The sequence below is a fragment of the Notolabrus celidotus genome, chromosome 5, assembly GCF_009762535.1.
Source record: "Notolabrus celidotus isolate fNotCel1 chromosome 5, fNotCel1.pri, whole genome shotgun sequence".
NCBI lineage: Eukaryota > Metazoa > Chordata > Actinopteri > Labriformes > Labridae > Notolabrus > Notolabrus celidotus.
The window spans coordinates 16,888,668-16,906,166 of record NC_048276.1 but is presented as its reverse complement, the minus strand read 5'-3'; the positions used below and the strand labels follow the sequence as shown (position 1 = coordinate 16,906,166).

Below are 17,499 nucleotides of genomic sequence, written 5' to 3'. Positions count from 1 at the left end.
AGGAAAGGTTAGGGTTAGGAAAGGTTCGGGTTAGGGTTAGGGTTAGGAAAGGTTAGGGTTGGGAAAGGTTCGGGTTAGGGTTAGGGTTAGGGTTAGGTTTGGGGATACGATTCGGGTTAGGACCCAAGGTTCGGTTTAGGGTTAGGGTTATGATTAGGATTAGGGTTATGGTTAGGGTTAGGGTTAGGATTAGGGTTAGGGTTAGGATTAGGATTAGGGTTAGGTTTAGGATTAGGGTTGGGATTAGGGTTAGGGTTAGGATTAGGGTTAGGGTTATGATTAGGGTTGGATTAGGGTTAGGGTTAGGTTTTTGATTAGGGTTAGGGTTAGGATTAGGGTTATGGTTAGAGTTAGGGTTAGGATTAGGATTAGGGTTAGGGTTAGGATTAGGGATGGGATTAGCGTTAGGGTTAGGATTAGGGTAAGGGTTAGGGTTAGGGTTAGGGTTAGGGTTAGGGTTTTGATTAGGATTAGGGTTAGGGTTAGGGTTAGGGTTAGGATTAGGGTTAGGGTTAGGATTAGGGTTAGGGTTAGGGTTAGGGTTAGGATTAGGGTTAGGGTTGGGATTAGGGTTAGGATTAGGGTTAGGAATAGGGTTAGGGTTAGGATTAGGATTAGGGTTAGGATTAGGGTTAGGATTAGGATTAGGGTTAGGGTTAGGATTAGGTTTGGGATAGGGTTAGGGTTAGGATTAGGGTTAGGATTAGGGTTAGGGTTAGGGTTAGGGTTAGGGTTAGGGTTTTGATTAGGGTTAGGATTAGGGTTAGGGTTAGGGTTAGGGTTAGGATTAGGGTTAGGGTTAGGATTAGGATTAGGGTTAGGGTTTGGATTAGGGTTAGGGTTAGGATTAGGTTTAGGGTTAGGGTTAGGATTAGGATTAGGGTTATGGTTAGGATTAGGGTTAGGGTTAGGATTAGGTTTAGGGTTAGGGTTAGGATTAGGGTTGGGATTAGGGTTAGGGTTAGGATTAGGGTTAGGGTTAGGGTTAGGATTAGGGTTACGATTAGGGTTAGGGTTAGGGTTAGGGTTTTGATTAGGATTAGGGTTAGGGTTAGGGTTAGGATTAGGGTTAGGGTTAGGATTAGGGTTAGGGTTAGGGTTAGGGTTAGGGTTAGGGTTAGGGTTAGGATTAGGGTTAGGGTTAGGATTAGGGTTAGGGTTAGGGTTAGGGTTAGGGTTAGGGGGTTAGGGTTAGGGTTAGGGTCTAAATTTAAGCATACAGAACTAGAACCAAACTCATGATGACAGAACCAGAATCAAACTCAACCAGAACCAAACCAGAATCAAACTCAACCAGAACCAAACCAGAATCAAACTCAACCAGAACCAAACCAGAACCAAACCAGAACCAAACCAGAACCAAACCAGAACCAAACCAGACCCGGACCAGAACTGAACCAGAACCGACCCAGAACCGAACCAGAACCTTACCAGAAATGTACCATAACTGAACCAGAACCGAACAGAACCAGAACCGAACAGAACCTTACCAGAACCGAAACAGAACCGAACCAGAACCGAACCGGAAATGTACCATAACTGAACCAGAACCGAACAGAACCAGAACCGAACAGAACCATACCAGAACCACAACAGAGTTGAACCAGAACCGAACCAGACCCGAACCAGACCCGAACCAGAACCGAACCAGAACTGAACCAGATCCGAACCGGAACCGAACCAGAACCGAATCAGAACCGAACCAGAACCATACCAGACCCGAACCAGACCCGAACCAGAACCGAACCAGAACCGAACCGGAACCGAACCGAACCAGAACTGAAGCAGAACCGAACCAGAACCAAATCAGAACCGAACCAGAACCGTACCAGAACTGAACCAGACGTGAACCAGAATTGAACCAGAACTGAACCAGAACCGAACCAGAACCGAACCAGAACCAAACTCAAGCAAACAGAACCAGAACCAACTCAGGTAAACCGAACCAGAACCAAACTCAAGCAAATAGAACCAGAACCAAACTCAAGCAAACAGAACCAGAACCAAACTCAAGCAACATTATTAATGTCCTCAGGTTGGTTTTGAGAAAAATCAGATGCCTCAGCTTGGATGGGCTGATCCGATTTCTCCTCTCAGTGAGTATTTGCCCGGTCTTCAAGAAGACTCTCTCTGACTCACAGCCTCCCCTCCACCACCTGTATCCTATATCCTCACATGTGATTGGCCACATGGCCGCCATGCTGACCAATCAAAACAAAGTTCTGCTGTGAGCAGAGCTGGGGCTGAGCACTGAGAGAGCTAAGGAGGGAAAGGAAAAAACTGGGAGCCGTCTCTCTCTCTTGATGCGAGCCGGCTCTTCTGATTCACTATAAAGCATTGACTCTCAGAGCCGCAGCTTTTGATCATGACACATCACTACTTATATGAATTGAAATGAATTAAATCTATAAACTTAAATCCCTGGTAGCCACACTCCAAGTGCGCCTTAATGTCAATCAATCAATCAACCTTTATTTGTATAGCGCCAAATCACAACAAACGTTATCTCAGGACGTTTTTACAAACATAGGAGGTCTAGACCACTCTATGTCAAATTATGAACAGAGACCCAACTTCAAGACATGGTAAGACTCAGTCTGACCCCACCTTAATCCATCATGAGCATTGCACATCACAGTATTTAGCTAGTTACAGTGGTGAGGAAAAACTTCCTTTTAACAGGCAGAAACCTCCAGCAGGACCAGACTCATGTTAGACAGCCATCATGCGTCGACTGAGTTGGGTCTGGAAAGACAGATAGAGGGGAGTGATGAGACGAATAGTAGAAGCTGTTGCCGCTGGAGTCCAGCACGTCCCTTAATCTGTGTTACAATTATGAGGTGGCCATGGACAATTTTCTCACCTGTAAGGGGTCCCTGGCTATTCTATTATCAATTTGCCATCATTTTTAAGTATGTAAGAGATGATTTCATGGATAGCCATAGACTACATGTCTTTCAATGTAGACTTCCACTGAGAGGAACATATTAGACTATTTAGGAACTAAATTAGGAACTAAATTTAGACGGTCATACCAGCTTGATCATCAATGAAAATGTCCTGGAAATGTCCTGGAAAATGATCTCTGGAAAAGAGTTGGAACCCTGATTCTGTGTTAGCCCATCTATCTTAGGCAAGGCCTTGGATAACATATCAAAAATAATCTCTAAAACAATGTGTTGTGACCCCTGCTAACATCAATGTATCACTTAGCACTGGAGTGATAAGAGAGAAAACACCTATGGGCTTTGAAGAAAATTACATTTTGTAAGATCAGATGTTCTGGCTGTGATAAAAATGCTGTATTCATACACCGCAGAACAACAAGCTGATAAACCCTGTCGTAAAAGCATTACAAGAATAGTTCAAGCTCAAGTTTGCAGAAAAGCTTTGCAATAAAAATATCCACTGTGCTGTATACGGACTGCATAATAATCACAAATACAACAGACAGTGAATAGGACATAAACATGTACAAAATAGCAGCACTGTAAATGTCAGAACTTTAATTATATTGACATAATTAAAACATTTAATGCCCTAATTACCCGTTCCAATTTTGTGCTGATTCTTTTAACATATTGGTATATTTATTTAAGAAAAAGTTTAGCAGAGTTGATTTGTAGCATGGAAATTCCTACTTATGTCTACTTATTCCTACTTGTGTTTTTTTTTCTTTTAGAAAACAGGAGGTTTAAGTCTAAAGTCTGCACTTTTTCTATGTTTCTGCAGCAAGCAAGACAAACAAAACTCTGTTTAGGGTATTTGCCTGATCCCCAATTTGTGTTTCCCAGCTGAGGAGCTGCAACAAATTGGAGCCTCATTCAATTAAGCAAGTGCAAAACAAGTTTTTTGTTATTTTGGGTAGAAGTGGGTCTTAGCTCTGAGAATAGTCTGTTTAGTACTCAGCTGTTAATCTTATGAATGTGTCAACAGCTGCAGACAACATGGGATCAATTACGCAATTTTTCTTTGAATGTAAATTAACTAATTTCTTCACTCCGCCTGTGAATGATTCTCAACCAACATAAAACAACATTTTATGGAGCTAGAAAACAAACACTTGTAAATCAGTGTACATTGACCTAAATGAATGAGTGATTCTTACTGTATCTGCTATCCACAGCTGCTTTATACCGTGAAAAGCTTATCCTTAAATTCCCTAAATCCCTGCAGCCATCCGAAGACAGCAGGACAGATATTACGATAAATCTACAGCCTTGTACCCGAGCACAGTGCCATTATGCACTGTGGACCATTGTGTTTTATTTCAAATTACATACAAATGACACCAGGCCACTACAAAATATCCACAGATAGCAGACGTTACTGTGAAATTTCAGAACTCTGTATTACTAGAGCTTATTTATCCCGTACATCACAGCCCCTTTCCCAACTTCCCCCACAAAAATCTGCAGTTCGGGGCGCTGATGGCCTAGTGGTCTAAGGCCCCACATACAGAGGCTACAGTCCTCGTTGCAGGGGTTGCCGGTTCGATTCCTGACCGGTCGACCATTTCTTGCACGCCTTCCCCCGCTCTCTACTCCCCACATTTCCAGTCTGTCTTCAGCTGTCCTATCAAATAAAGGCAAATAGCCAAAAAAAATATAATTTAAAAATCTGCAGTTCACATTTTCTCATTCTACTGCACAACAAAGGGAAACACTGCTTCTACATATTGTATATTTTAACATTTGATTTAACCTAGACAGTGTAAGATGCTGCAGAATTATGGCTCAGATGGCTGATTGATACAGTCTGCCTTGGCCAAACAGTTTTTTCAATGTCATCACACTTACGAACACACCATCTGTGTTTACATTGTGCAGCTTTGTACCATCCAGACAACAATATGATTTCCTGGGAGAAGCAGTTTTTTTAATTTAATTGTTATGTGATGCTGTGATTGGTACAGCTGTTTCGTATAGCAGTGAGACCAATGTTGTGACTGGCTAGAAGCATTTTAATCACCACATGTTTCAATCAACATTCTTTCTTAACCCGGGCCTTTGCACTTCGCCCTGCTGCACCATCATCGACCGAAACAGCAGCTGTGCTTGGAGATGCCCACACAGTCTGAGCACATGACACCAATGTGACCTAATGCTCATTGTTGCATTTACGTGCTGAAAATAGAAGTCCCGAGTAGATGACCTATCAATATTGATCAAAAGTAACTGGCACACTGATTATCTTGACTGTGTTAGAGGAACTAAAATGCAACTGCAGTTTGTTTGACACAGTGGGCTTGTTCAGGTTAACATCTTCCTGATATGGCCCAGCATTCTAAACGTTTTCCTGTCCAATTCCCAACAACACATTCTAGCTGAAAAGAGTTTGTTTAGTGTTAAACATCACAATAAGAAACCAATTCAGTTTGAGGTGCAGATTACAAAGTGTATTTGTATATTCTAATGCTCTGAATGATTTTATTGTAAGTGCACATTTTTCAGCTATCCAAAATGTCACTTTAATTAGTATGGTTTACTGAATTTTCACTTACTGTCAGCTTGACTTTGTAGTTTATATTACGAGCATTGTAATGTGTCTCCAAAAATGACAAATACTTGAGTGAATGTTGAAGTACATTTTCTGTCACAACTCTGATCTGTAATTATGTAAAATTGTTGGTTGCTCAGTCTGTTTTAGCAATCTGTCCTGTCATAGCTGTCACACTATAACTTCATAATTGTACTGACTGGAGTTCATATTGAATCAGAGATCAACATGTAGTGGATTCATTTCTCCTATTATTTTAAATAAGCCATACAATGAATCCTGTTTGCATAATCGGATACATAGGCACAGTAAGAATTAGGACCGCACAATAAACTGTGATGTCATTGTCATCGCCGTATGACCATATGCATTAAGCACATAGCTAAAGTGTTAATTTATCACAAAACATATACAAATTATTGTACGTAAGTAAGCTGGGTTTTCACCCAGCATGCATCTGCATGTTTTATGATAATGCCTTTATATCATTTTAATGCAGTCAGGTTAAAGGATAGCAATGAGCCACTCTAATCAATTAAGCCGATTCAGTTTGTTTTTTTGCATTTTGCATTTTGCAAACACAGATATTTTGTAAACGTAAAGAGTAACTGACAGGGGTGGAAAAATTAAAGGAATATATTGCGGCAACTTGCCTCCAAGATCTAAAAAAAAAATGGAGGCATTTTCGAATTTGGGGAGGAATTGTTAGTAAATCAGTGCATAAAAATGCTGTTTCAATAGCACCCCACACACTCATATCTCTTGGGGTTATTGTTACTTACCATCAGAGCTGGGCACCAGTGGTGGAGCCACACAGTTTTGACTTGGGTGGCCAAACTGGGGCACTGATTGTTGAAGTGGTGGCCAGGCGTGGAAAACATTAGTTACTTACAATAACTTACAATAATTACATCTACTCTTTTTATAAAATGATTTAAGAAACGTTACATTTTTGTAGATTTCTAACGTTAACATTAAAAATGTAACTCAACAGTTTCAACATTTAAATCTGCTGAACTGAACTCTTTAAGGACTCAAAATGAAGATGATTGTCCAAAGTCAAAGCATCAACAAAAATAATATTCAAATGCAAATAAATTACTGTCTCTGCAGCTTGCTGAAATGCAATAGCTGATTTGAATACAAGTAATAAAGACATGGCAAACAGCCAATCATGTTTAAGAATTTCAGAGGTGGCCATGGCCACCCCTGGCCAACCCCTGGCTCTGCCACTGCTGGGCACATGTCCGTCAATCCAATATCTTTAATCATTAATCACCTTTTGAGATTGATTTTAAATTTTAAAAAATGAATAATTAACCTTAACTTCTGTTCAATTCAGTTTTCTCGAATGTCATCATTTATGGACTACCTGACTTCACTGAACCATCTGATTTTTAACAGGTTTTAAGATTAATGTTAACTTCTGTACATTTTGAACAGAATTAATCGATTCACTTTTAGCAAAGTGAACGTCTTTGTTAAATGATTAACAGTTACTAGAGTTCAAATTCTGATCAACTGTGCTCAAACTGTGCCCACCTCTGTTTACCTTGATGCTTGATTGATTGTTTGGTGAAGAATGCAACACACTTTTTCACCTGTTCTCTTCCTTTAACAAAGACATTTTTAGCTTTTAGCTGTCCGAAGCTAAGTCAGGGTGGGTTTACAGTAGAGGGAAGTTGCCTTCACCACCAGTTCACCTCTTCAACACCAAGCTAGTCTATTTTTCAATGGTAGCCGTGAAAACTTTCTTTGCAGTCTTATTTGCTGGGGGTGGGGAAGTGGGGGGTTTTAAGTTGCTTTCTTCATTAATGCTCACAGCAGAGGGAGATTTTTAAACAATGTACTGGTCCTCTCTCTCCCCCTAACAGGGACGTATTGTGAACTATAAAATGAAAAGACCCTGGAAAACAATGGCTTAAAGAAGGATTAGGATATTGGCCTAAACTGGTGAACAAAATCCTGGGGCCAGTATTTGCCTCTTGATCACAGTTTTTTTAAGTTATATTTTTTGGGCTTTTTCACCTTTAATGTATAGGACAGCTGAAGAGAGACAGAAATGTGGGGAGTAGAGAGTGGGGGAAGACATGCAGTGAAAGGTCGACCGGCCGGGAGTCGAACCGGCGACCTCTGTACGTGGGACGCTTAGACCGCTAGGGCATCTTGCCCTTGATCACAGTTTTTAGGGGAATTCTAGGATTTTGTCTTGGCCTTCTTTTGCTTGCCCCCCTTAGTTTCCAATGCTAAACATTGAAACTGTTAAGTATAGCTGATATGCATTATGGGTGTACAAATATCAGTTAGACATCAGTATCAGCTGATATTTACAGACAGACATCAGCCCATCTGCAGGTAATATGCCATGCACTGATATCCGTAGCTGATGTTTATCCGTTTGGGCAAACTAAATGTAATTCTTGCAAGCTAGTATTCCGACCTGCTGATTCAGAGTTTTTTTCTATAAGGCAGAAGGAGTCACCTATTAGACACACTCAGATTTATATTCATGGTCAAACAGGAAAGAAAATGTGGGTAGTGTGGGAGTATTACACCATCTGTGAGACAGAACAGGGTCATGCAGTTTAAAAAGTATTCCAGTGACATTTTCAGAGAGATTTAAAAGGTCGGACAGAGAGGGACCACAAACAAAAATTTGAATCCCTTAAAATCTGGAATATAAGTTGCACTGATATATAAGAAGCAGTCTTTTTTGGGAGGGCTCTCCAGAGGGAAGAACGGTTTTAATTGTGAAAACTTGTGACTATGTGCAGGTTCTGTGCAGCTGTGCATCTTGTGTTTTCACAATCACGCTAACAACCATTACGGTAGTTGAGCTCAGCCTTCATTAACCTAGATAGTTGTGAGGTACAGTTCCACTTCCTGCAACACATTCATAGACACTCGCACCACCCTCCTCTGCTGATCACTTGTCATCTTAAACGGAGGAGTCTTTTTAATCAAACCAGCACTCCACAAGGTTTATTTACTTAATTATGTAATGCCATTATCTTTAAATGCATGGTTATGACGAGTGGTTGACTGTTTTTTCAAGGGATGATACTGATAATTAGAGAGCAAGTTGGGTGGCGACCAATATATGAATACGATATCAAGTTGTTGTTTTTTTACAATTTAAAACAACAATTGAATAGTAATAATAGCGTCCATCATTATCTTAGCCAGTATCATGCTTTAGATGGATTTCTAGATTAATTAATGAAACAGAAAAAGACGTTGTGTTAGGCTGTATATTTTAAAGTTATATTTTTGGGCATTTTCACCTTTAATGTATAGGACAGCTGAAGAGAGACAGAAAAAGTGGGGAGTAGAGAGTGGGGGAGGACATGCAGTAAATGGCTGGGGCTGGAATTGAACCTGCAACCTGTGCGACGAGGACTATAGCCTCTGTATATGGGGCGCGCTTAGACCACACGGCCAACAACGCCCCATGCAGTATATTTTAGAATATAACTGATATTTATGTCAGAAGCAATATTAAACTGCATTGTTTTATCTCATAACAGAATATATTAAACACCAGACGGTAACTTTTACAGATTTGATATTCTGGGAAAAATGTGTTATCATTTGGGTGACGTCTACATTGCTGGTCAGCGGCAGCACTGACGAGGCTGCCTGCATTGTCTGCAGGAATTATTTGTACATTAATCAGCCTTCTGAGCGCATGCATGAATCGGCCCCACTGATTAATTGTTCTATCTGTAATTATGACCCAATGTGGGAGAAAAACCTTTAGAAAGTTGCCCATAGGACTGTTTTGCTATGTATCCATCATGCTTTGCACAACAAAGCGGTCGCTTGCTTCTTGGAGTGCGATCTGCTGGTAAAATACTGTCACACAAAAAAAAACACTCTGCATTTTACTAGTATACTTGTCAACCGGTATAGGAGGCAGCTCACTTTTTACATTGAAAAGAAGGTTTAAACCCCCCCCAGAATTTTACAGTACACCAAGTCTCATGTCTCATTGAAAAACAATCAGTTAAAGAAGTAATGCAAAAAACGTTGTTTTTTCAGAACATCTGCAATATTAGTTTATTTGTTGCACTTGATATAGTAATTGCGAGCATTGATTTCCCACATATCACTCATATTTTTCTTCTATTCTGCAGGCCTGATAACAATACATAGTCGAATAAAGGAAGATGGCTCTCTTCACTCACAAGATCCTCTGTTACCACCTTTCCATGTCCTCTGGATTTATTATCTAATTTCCCATCGTGTGGGGAATGTGTAACCATTTTTATTCATAAAGTCAAGACAGTGTGACAGGTTGGTCATTTCTGTCTGGGACCCATATGTCTTTCAATATGAGGTCACACACTCTTGAGCTGTGCTCTTCTAAAAATAAACTTGGTGAGCGCTAGACAAAAGGCATAAAACTAGAAGGTCTTAGAGAAATTGATGTTACATATCAAGCAGTTTAACTGTCAGTGCATTAACAAAAGCACAAATTTTGTTTAGTACATGGCGTCTAAATATTATTCTTGACTACAGAAATAGTAAAGATGCCACTGACCTCTACACAACCCAAACTGCGGCAGTGGACCTTTAGTCTAGAGTAGGGGCTTCACAGTGGTGAGACAGAACAAGTAAAGTCTGTCAACTTCCCCCCCGAATAAATAAGGTTTAGAAATCTGTGCAGTGAAACATCATTATGTACTCCTCAGCTGACCAGTGGGCAGCAAGTTGCAGCCTGAGAGCGACTTGTGGAAGAGACCCCTATGTCTGTCTTTAGCTCATGTGCCAGTCACCATTAATGCTTGTTGCACCAGCATGGCTTTTCCCTCAGCCTGACACTCACTTGTACTCAGTCTACCCTCAATTGCTGTCACTTGTGTCCTAAAGGCTGTCATCTCCACTTTGTGCTCCGTTGCCACCATGTCTCCTCCACTGCTCTATTTTCCCCAGTTCACTCAGGCTTGTGGCTTGAGGCTGATAGCCCAGTTATTTGGTTTAGCTGTCTGCCTCCCTGTTGCTTCTGGCCACTACATTTTGGCTCCAGTGAGACATTTCATTATCTATCAGTGCCTCAGCAACACCAGATATGCTACAGTATCTGATGCTCTTCATTTTGATAAAAGGACCTGTGTCATCCTATCTTGAAATATTCACATAGCACATACAGACATGCATGCTTACATACGCTCCTAAGTGAGATTTGATGCATGTTGGTTGTTAATATTGATTTTCCAGTTTTTGATTTCGATAAAAGCCTCTGAATGTGCCCCCATAATGTGAAGTGATATCTGTCAAGAATGCAAGGCAGAATCATACCTGTAGAGGTCAGTATCTGTCTAATCTTTTTTTAATGGAATATGGATATTATGTGCATGGAGTCTTTTCAGCCTTCCCATTTTGCAGCTTAAACAGTCATTTTTACTGACAAAATACAGCAAACATTTTAAACCATAAACACAAAAAATGGCACATAAAAATTAACAAACTGTGGGGCATAAATGACTATTCCTTCTTTTTGTTCATAAGAATCGTTCATCTAAATGCTGGATTGTTGACTCCTCTCGCAGTGAATGATTTTATTAATGATCAGGGACAAACAGCAATTAGCTGATTCAGCTTTCATCTGAAACTATCCACCAAGGCTGTAATACCCCACTGCTTTCTCAGCAGGATTCATACACATAATACTCACATCAGTAATACTTCTTATGCAACATATCAAACACTGGGTGTAATGGCCCAGTGTTCTCACTTTGACTGTTAGACAAAGCAGTTGTTTTTTTTAGCACAAATATGTTGATTTGTGAGTCTTCATATTCTATTAAGAAAGACATAGATCACACAGAAAACAACAACTCTGTTAACAAGTTGTTTAGACAACACTTGCACAGGTGATAGCTTAAGAAAATATTCATAAATCTTGAAAAAGAAAGGATGTTGGAACTCACTTTTTTTGTTGCTGCACGCCAAAATAATGAATATTTCTGTGTCAGTTCCTGTTAGTGTCCATGTCATACCAGTGCCATTTTACAACTTAATGATTCAAAGGCTTGACAGTCATTAGGCAGAACTCGTCAAAACTAAACTGCCCTCTGGCTACTGGCATTTGTCTGTGTAACAGTCCTGATTACTCATTAAAGTGTGTGTCATTAGATATCGGAAACATTGGACAGTGTTTGTGGACAAGGCGTATCACACTATATTACTTTTCTCTCCCAAAGCTTCACATTCTCTTCCCTGTGTGTTTAGAGCAGATATTGGAGTGCTTCATCTCCCCCATTATAAGTAGCAAAATCTATCACTGTCACAACATGCCAAGATGGATTAATATCTAAATTTGTAAATGTTCAAACCCTCAGGTAAAGCCTGTAACATACAATTAATTAACACTCTTTGCAAATTAATTTGCAAATTAATTTGCGCTATAAAAAGTGCACATTTTCCTGGCTGATTGCCCAAACTAATATGTTTTTCAGTTGAAGCCGCAAATGAACATTACACTATTCACTAATCTGCTCAGAGTAATCGGAACATCCTCGTAGATACAACACACAAATAGCTTGTTTGGACACGTGTTTAATTAGAAAGGTCAGAAAACAGTGTTATCTCTACTGCAGCTCTGGTGGAGCAGTTTGGGTCTCGGTGTCTTGTTCAAATGGATCTCATAATGGTGTAATGTAACGTGATATCAGTCATTCTGTAGTCACAAACGTCAAACACCAGAGGTTGCTGCTGCCAGAATCCAGAAGCATCTCACTGATCAGTCGGTATCCAAACCTGTCAGCCCACCTCCTGTACAAGGAGAGTTTCATTGCCAGTCGTCAGCAGGACTTTGGATTTGTTGTGTTGCTGAATACAATGTAAGCCCCTCTACCACCGTGTTATAAAGTGCATAGGTATTGCATGAACTTCCAGTAAAAGCTGACACAAGCATTTATTCCTTTTAAATGAATCATATAAAAGTATACAAACAAACGCACAGGAACACCCCCCACCACCACCCAACTCTGCTGAGCCAGAATGTCCATTTTTTTAAAGAGAGCACTGCTTCACATTGATGTACAGTATTTACTCAGAGGAGGCACACAGTTTAACAATAGTGTGGCATTGTTGCAAACTGTGGAGCCTCAGTGGAGCAGTTGGCGACGCTCCAGAGCAACTCAGTATTATAGAGGAGAGAAAAGCATTTATCCTTCCCTTTTTCCATCCAATTTCCTATCCAGGAATGATTTAAAACATTTTATAACCCCACTGTCTACAGTCGCTGATGTGATGTAGTTTCACCATTATGTAAGGGGTTTATTTATCCAAATTCTAAGACAGGGACATTGTTAAACTTCCCTCTTACCACTAACATACATCAGTTATTCTAGACGATGCTATCCTAACTTTGTCGAGTTGTGGTTTTGGGGAAACAAACTCACACGAAGGATTAGAAATTGTTGAGGTTGTTCTTTGGTGTAATTATTTTCCTAATCACCAGTGATAAGCTAACTGAAAAGGACATGCTTCCAAACAATCAAAGCTTGCATATCATTTCATGTGGAATTCAAAGTCAGATTAATAACAGCACCGAAGCAGACAATTCAAAAAGATGAGCCACAAAGTAATAATGTTTTAGATGAATGGTCAACTTTCTTTTTGCTGCTGCGACTCAAAGTTGTAGTGCAAACGGCAATAAAATTAAATTCCTGTATTTGAATGGCTCGCATAAAAAACACTCCTTGAAGTTCTTCAACAATGTCCACTCTTGGAGCGTACGAGCTGGAGAAGGTCAGACTGAGAAGGGCCTGGGACAGCTGGGGTAGATTTTAATGAATCATGCAGGCAATCACGCAACAAAAATGTGGAATAGAGACAGATTGTAGGCTGCCTTCAGGTGAACTCAGGCAGAAGCTAGATGACATCCTCCAGACAACCAGGGAGAAACAAACATGCAGGATGGAAAAATAAACTTGTTTATGTTCACCTGAAAAAAGTGATGGTGAGACTTTGCTCCAAACTAATCAGCATATCAATTTTATTTCAAAAGTTATACAACAATCAATTGAAAATTCTATCACAGAGAATACAAGGTTAGAATAATTTAAATTTGGATGGTTCTTCTATCTACTTTTGCCAGGATTCTTTGTCTGCCTTAACTAATTGTTCCCTTCTGCTCTCATCCACTAAATATGATCCACTTTGCTGTCTACTGTTTGCCTGAATGCGTGTGCATGCAGCATTAGCCATAAGACTTAAAATGAAAATAAATACACAAAGTAAGTTTAATTGGATCCCTAATCTCTCTGAAACTTTAGAAAAGTAAGTAGAGAAGCCTTTTTTTATTCTGGAAAGGAGACAGAACTGTGAAGCAAAACGTGCTAGTGCAACCGGTTTGGGTGGATAAACAGAAAGGACATTGAGCATGTAGGGTTGTATGGAGGCAGTCAGCTGAGAGATGTGTTTCAGGTTGGAGGGCTAGCTGAGTAGGCGGACAGGTATCGAGGAAGAGGCTGCAGAAGCGGCAGGCAGAGCCAGTGGAGATGGACTAATTCCACCTCCCACAAATCCTCCAACAGTTGATTGCCTGGTGGGCAGTGTCGGAGGCAATCCTCCCTGCCCTCCTCTTTGCTCTGGCATTAGGCGACTGCTCAGCGGAGAGCAACTGGCAAGCAATGACCCTCTCAGCTGGATGACACACTGCAGTTTTCTCCCTGGAGCAAGAAGAAATGGAGCTGTAGCAGACTGCAGAGGATATCAGGACTGTGTTGATTGTCGATCTTTATCTCTGGACAGGATATGTTCTGATATGTTTATCTGTCTATTTTGCTGTAGGAAAAAAAATACATTTGCCTCCTTTTTTAAAGAGAGCTGCAGATTTTTTTTTGTATGAGTAAGCTTTAAGCGATGCTTGGTTATCAATATGTTAGGTTCTGTGCTGAAGATTTGTAGGATAATAATGCTAAGTGGGTAAAAAGCCAGGCACTGTGTCTGCTGTTTGATGTGCTGACTGTAAATTAGTTTTCAGGACACAATGATGCTTATTAGTGTTGCTAATGCTGATTAATATTCAAAATGCAAGCTTTGTTCTGCTTGTGAGCTGTAACCCTATTGGGATGGGACTTGAGGTGATGTGCTTCATAGCGATTTGAAGTTTGTTTTTAATACTAGAGTTAAATGATTGATATTACCCATACATTGTATATTTTTCATACACAGGATATTGAAAGCACAGTTTTATTGCCTTTTATTTGCATTTATAAGCACATGTGTTACATTGACATCCAGAGTATATAGGTTACTACTATGCTGTTTACTGGTTGCGGTTACTTTACCTTTTATAATAAATATAATCCAAAAGGCCTACAAGTGTAGATTTTTGAAAACATAATGCTTCTAATACACATCTGAAGTTTTCTGTAAAAGACCCATATTAAACTTTTTCAGTATAATTATCAGAGAGCGAGCTTCTGTGATTTGACAGAAGCTCAAAATCCAGGGCCTTCGATTTTTCCTGAACTGACGTATAGAGGATTATCTACAGGCTCTTGATGAGATTATAATTCAACTTCTTCGTAACAGCTCTCATTCCAAATTACTCACTCTTATTTCCTTTCGTTTTTAGCACTTAGAGACTTAATACTTAATGCCAGAGACGGATGAGCACGACTCATAAATCTCAAACATCGAGAGCACATGTAAATGTCACACTTTGAGAGACTGAATTAAGCCCTCACTCTCTTTCTCGTGCACACACACACACACACACACACACACACACACACACACACACAACACACACACACACCACACACACACACACACACACACACACACACACACACACACACACACACAGTCCAGTTTAGGAGCAACATATATCAACTAGAAAAACAAATTGTAGTTATCAAGATGAAGCAAGCTGATAATAGGTTCACCTACTCTGTTGACCTAATGGGGGAAATCAAAAGCAGGGGCTGAAACAGACTGCTGAATCGATAGAAAGCACTTATCCTGATTGGGCACAACTACAGGGGCAACAATGTTAAAGCTAGTATGGTAGTTTACTCGTGTTGATTCCACGCCTTTTGTTGACTTCATCTCAAACAAGGAGCAAGAAGTGCTTTTTTTCGCACAATGAAACTACAAGCACACTAAACCTGAGTGCTTTCAAGGGGAACATGCACATTATCTGGTCCTGGTGTATAGATCTTGATCAAAACACACACACATAGAGAAACACTCATAATACTGTAATCTACAACACATTTCGAGTCCAAATGATGGTTGATGTGTCTGTCTGGTAGGGTAACAGCACATACACCCCCTGCCTCAGCTCTGTAAATGGAACATGGCTGCTAGCCGCGAACATGTTATCAAGTACAAGTGTCCATCTGCTGAGTGCTGAGCATTTGACAGTTCATCAATAGTGATGCTATTAATAACTAGGTTCCAGCACAACAGCCCAGGGACCAGGTTTGATAAGACAACATTCATCTCCTCAACAAGTCAATCCATTGTGCAGCATAAAAGGACTCAATAGCAATTAACAGCAAAGGTACTCAATCACCTTCCATCTGAGCTGTCATTGCACAGTTATCACATAAAACAAAGTGCACCAAATGAGGTAATGCCTAAGTATAGACTGTCATTAAATTAATTATCTTTTTGATACTTCTGGTACGATGCACAAAAGTGAGCCTTTTTTCAGTAATGGCTTCAGAGATGATATATTACTTGGCGTATTTATTTCAGTCTTCACATTCGAATGTGACCTTTCGCAGCTTTTGTCCCCAATTGCACAATGGCAATTTTTCATATTTTTAAGCTTCAATGGGGAACATTGTTTAATTGAAACTTGCTCAAATAGAAGTTTGATCACTGCACGTCACTGACAATATTCAATTGAAATAATGTCTGATGTCTCATCTGTGTCAGCGAATGACGGCCCCTTTAGTATTTAGTTTTTCATGAAAGCTGATCAAGTCTAGCACGTAACCAGCCAACCACAGTGACTCTGTTCAAATGAGCACTAGGGATTTTACAAAGCAACTCATTTACTAGTCTTTTTAACATAAATGTAAGTCCTACTAACTGCCTAATCTGAAGGAAGGAAAATAATTATTATTGAAAATGGCCAAACACAGGGTCTCAGGGTCTGCAGGTCAGTCTGTTAGATTGGTCCTCAGAGTGTGGCTAATGTTAGAAGAGCTAGCACAGCCTGACTTACTGAGTTCTCCATGTGGGTTAACATCCCCTTGCTTGCGGTTATGCATCCCTCCGGCTTAGTGTTTATATGCTTCTTCTCCCTTATCTCCATTTTTTTTAGATCAAAATACTGCCAACCAAACCACACTTCAAGATAACATCTGTCATCTGTGCCTGCTTCCATCCGGGTAGTAGAGCGTTATATCATCATTGGAAAGCTACAACTCCGGCTAGAGGCAGGTTGCACTACAGTTTAGAAACCGTGATACATTTATTTACAATATCTTTAACTGACTATTCTGGTGCCAACTTGTGAGGATGACACTTCCTACATACACACACATCCCTTCAAGAAACATCCTGCTTCTGCATGACTTGTGTTGGCTATTCACACTAAAACTTAACAATTTTATTAACTATAGTACTATATTGGTACTATTATAATTATAATGTGTTGTAATTAAACCTATTTGTCATCAGTAAAGTGTTAGTGAAAAAACAGCCTCTCTCTCTCTCTCTCTCCTCTCTCTCTCTCTCTCTCTCTCTCTCTCTCTCTATTTCTATTTTACTTTATCTCTCACTCAATCTCTTGCTCTTTCTTTGCCTTAGTGGTGCTGAGAGATGCAGAGCACAACTGGCTCTGCAGCCCACACATTGGCTGTATAAAAACATGGACATAGCCTCAGTGTCGTCACCCCTTATTTTCTGATGAGACCTTATGAAGCCCAAAGATGGTGGTTGTCATATTGGAAATGATGATTCATCTTAACCACGAGCAGAGAGGTGGAGGTGAGGCAGGCCTTGTAGCCTCCTTGCAAACAGCAA

The 17,499-nt window shown here is 40.1% G+C and overlaps 1 protein-coding gene across 4 annotated transcripts in view; it reads left to right on the top strand.

Moving 5' to 3' along the window:
• LOC117812252 (protocadherin-1-like) overlaps positions 1 to 17,499 on the top strand; it is a 451,145-nt gene that overhangs the window by 155,930 nt on the left and 277,716 nt on the right. Inside the window, exon 7 of one of the 4 annotated variants that reach the window (XR_004631171.1) lies at positions 16,796 to 17,099. The exons of 2 other annotated variants lie outside the window; for them this stretch is intronic. The gene's annotated coding sequence lies outside the window, so the exon portion shown is untranslated. Of the gene's footprint in view, positions 1 to 13,935; positions 14,831 to 16,795; positions 17,100 to 17,499 lie in introns of those variants that run through there. One more of the 4 variants, XR_004631172.1, reaches the window with a different exon arrangement.